The sequence below is a fragment of the Hirundo rustica genome, chromosome 6 (genome assembly GCF_015227805.2).
Source record: "Hirundo rustica isolate bHirRus1 chromosome 6, bHirRus1.pri.v3, whole genome shotgun sequence".
Taxonomy (NCBI): domain Eukaryota; kingdom Metazoa; phylum Chordata; class Aves; order Passeriformes; family Hirundinidae; genus Hirundo; species Hirundo rustica.
In genome coordinates, this window is record NC_053455.1 from 23,331,157 (window position 1) to 23,335,193 (window position 4,037).

The window sequence follows — 4,037 nt, forward strand, 5'->3', positions numbered from 1 at the left end:
AGGAATTTTGAGGCTGGTGGTGAAACAAGGGCTGGTTCTCTGGGTTACAAGATCAAATTTTTCGCCATCAGCTGTCACGTAATATTTCGTTCCTTAAGACAAACTGAAGTACTTTCAGTTTTGTACTTTAAAGGAGATTGAAAACTTGCAAAGATGAGTTGGTACTATGTGAGTGGCAGATACTGAAGAAAGTGGTTAGGTGTTTACTGAAATGCTGTCAAATCTCCTCTGCTGATCCTGCAAGCCTTTTGTTGTGCAGTAGCCAAGGGAGATATGCTGCATAACAAGACTGGGGACATATAAAGGCTAGATAACTAGTTAGTACTATCAGGGAGAATTTCAGGAAGGGAAATCCCCTTTAGATCTTTAGATAAGGATTAGCCTCTGCAAGTTTTTTCCCAGCTGAATTTTTTGAGTATGTGAAATCATACAGCTGCTTGCATGTGGTAGGTTGGTAGTGGGTCTTGGTTGTTTTACAGCACTGAGGATGCAGGGGTGGTGTCTTCGTTCCATTTCACTTCTGGGAAATAGGCTCAAGTTGAGCTGTTGCAGATCCTTGGGTCTGAGCCCATCTTTGTGTGACAGATGCATCGCTGGTAAATCTATGATTGCCTGTAGCAAACTGCATCAGACGTTTCCAGCCTCTTCCACCCACTTGTCAGTGTGACTAACGATTTAATTATCGCAGCACTTAACTGAGCACGTGAGCATTCCTAAGTAAGGTTTATCTTTGTGTATTCCGCCTCCTGCTCAGCCACGTGGGCTGCACCCTGTACAGGGTGCCCACAGCAGCTGCTGTTTGCGTACATATGTGACGGGATGAACATTTTACACGCTTGCTCATTTTTTACAAGCTGCTCAGGTATGTGAGAAGTAACCCAAGTGTATAACATCTGTGTTTTCTTCTAACTGGCAGGTGAGAGACGTTTGACTCAAACTAGTTTGGCAACTGGATGTCAAGATTATGAGGGGATTCCTGCCCACACATTTTGACAGGTCCTGAGGCAGAGGTTTGGGAAAGCAGTGTGGCCTCTCTTTATTTCTGTCAGTTCATGTGGTATATTTCTGTCACCCATATCTTTAGTTGTGTCCCTCTACTGTACTTGTCTTTCAGATGCCTGAGATGGCCATGATTTTAGTGAACAAAGTCTTTGGAAAGTGAACTTCTCTTATGTTGAAGGTGGCTTATTGGGAAAGAGTCCACAAACCTGAAATGGATAAATCTTTCAGAGAAGAAAAAAAAAAAGGTTGGGTCTGGTGAAGACTACAGGAGTTCAGTGGTGGCAGGTTCTTTCTGCTGCCCCTTATCCACCTGGAAAAATTTTCAGATTTGTGTTTGTTTCTTTTTCCCTCAAATCACTGCATGTGGTGATGTGGTAGCTCGGCAGACCAGAGGCAGGTAACCTTTCCTCTGCTGGAAAGAGCAGAGGGTTTAGAAAAACTGCCAGTTGGCTTTTCTTGGACCTTTTTGTTAACCTGAAACAGGTGAGCCTTTGCCACTGCTCTAAAACATTTGTATTTGCTCGGTAGTGTTTGTAGGAATCCTATTTTTGCTTTGCGCTGGAAGAACTGGCAGGAGCTAGAAATTTCTCTGTTCAGCTGCGGATGAAACTTTCTGCAGAATTGTAGTAACAGATTCATGTTTGCTCCTTCTATTGCCAGAGGTCCACATGTTTTATCACCTCAAACTCAATGCATTAGCATCTGCATTTCCAGCTCAACTGACATAGCCTGCCAGAGGACCTGTGATCTCTTGGTGCCCATCCCAGTGATCTTGCTATGAGGATCATTGGTTTAGCTCATGTTTGGAGAAATGCTTTGTCCTAAAGGACTGTTACCTATTTCAGTTTCTGCAACAAAATGTACATATTGAATAACTTCCTTTGGGGGCACATAACCCCCAAAAAAGCAACGATAGGACCATGCTCACATTGCTTTCTCTCACCTCTGTGGTTTCTGGCACTTAATTGCCTTTCACAGCTGGTATTCCTGAGGTAACTTTCCCCTGAGCTTTAAAATCAATTGCATTATGTGATCTTTGCATAAACTGCACCAAGATGTTCTGTTGGAACTATAATGGTAAGAACTTGTTTTTCCTTGGCTGTTTGGTGGATGCTGTTCCTACAGCTGCCAGTAGACGAGGCAAGCGGAGGAGGCAAGGTGCTTGTGTTTTCCTGCTATGTCCCATGGCAGCTCTGCTCTGATCTACTGCAGTTTTACTCTCTAACACTTTCTCACCTATACCAGCTGCTTGGGCTTTTATTTTCCCTGAGTGTGCTTTGGACAATCTTCCCTCACACGTAAAGTATTTCCTATACATACGCAACTGGATTTTCATGGTGTTGTCTTCTTAATTATAATTAACTATTTGAATGCTTTGCCACTTCTTTCCCAGCATGGGCTGATCTTTCCTTAGTAATATAACCAATGTACTGCCTTGACTCTGAAAACCATGAATAAGATCTTTGGAATAAGGCAGATGCTTGCTGTGATTTGGTTTAAATGACAGTTTTCCTACCCTCACCCAAATTCATCCTTCAATACTCATTTTGCAAGAGGGAGAATGACACATTGCCCCTTGATGGGGGCTTGATGGTCTGATTTCTTTAAATGCTTGAGTAAAAAATACAGTTGTAAAGTCAGGTATGCATTCTTCAGTCATATTCCAACAAACCTGAGTGAACAGTGACTGCTATTTACCTTAGGGGCATCTTGCTGTGATAATTACTGCCTGCTTCTTAAAGAGTAGGAAAGGCAAAGCCGTGGGGTGGCCAAACCTCATCGTCGCTACTGCTGTAAGCATTTTGTAGAAGAACTTGCCAGATAGTGTAGATAATAATGGTCAAAATAGCTCTACTTTTCAAATAAAATTGACTTTTTCAATTACTCTTCTGATTTTCTACAACTATTCCAAATTCCTTAACCCCAATTTCATGAGATTTTTGTCATGTAGATTTTTTTTTTTTAATTATTACTATTTGCCAGGTGACATTTTGCCAAGTACTCTCCTTCCAAGGGAGGGAGTAAATTATCTTTAGCAAGACACATCTAAGCTTTTTCATCCATTACTGCAAGCTTCTTTATTCTAAAACTGACATGCTGTCTTTGCTACTCCTAAGGACGTCATTTTTGTATGGAAATAGTTTCAATGCATGACAAAGAGCTGTTGATGTGTAAGTTACAAATAGGTGCATATAATGCTAAACAGCTCTTTAATCTTCAGCACCTTGCAAGGAGCAATGTCCATTCTTTCAAGCATCTTCCAAAGGTAGTGAAGTAAGAGCTAACTGGGCTCCGTTGTGCTTAGGTTTAGGGCTTTGTGCTTCAGTCTCCTGTAAGCATTGGATCGCCTGTCTTGAAGTGAACCTTCTCCATCATTCAACTCGGCTTTCCCATCTGTAAGTTGTGACTGCAGAACTTTGAAAATAAAATGTTGAAACAATTATGGTGCGCATCATTTGTGAAGAAAAATTAATCACAAACACTTCTTCATGACAGAGAAGTCATTGCAGCTTCAGCTCTAAAATTTATGACGTGTTTAGTTTATTTCTTTGTCAGAGAGAGAATCCATGAACTGTGGGTGGCATGGAGGGGGAGATGGCTGTGCTACGTGAAATGTGTATCTGCTGCAAGTGCTGCCACTACTCCACCATATCTTTGTGTTTGGGGTACACTCGCGGTGTTTATCCACGTGTGTTCTCCCTTGTGTCAATTATTTTTCAATTATGTATATTATGTGAAGCATGGCTAAGCACAAAGAAAGAGTAACACCTGTACAATAAGAAACAGTAATTACTTTTTTGATATAAATCAGTTACTTCAGACAGATTTTTATTCCTAAAACCTTTCTAAGAAACTAACGTCGGACGCTTGTCCTCGTGGGAAGTGAACTGGCGCCCGGCCGCGGCTCCGTGCGCCCCGAGCGCGACGCCGGTCCCGTTCCCGGCGGCGGGCGGGGCGGGGGCCGGGCCCGGCGGGGCGGGAGCGCGGAGGTCGCGGCGGCGGCAGCGGCGGGAAGCGGTTCCGGGTCGCCGTGG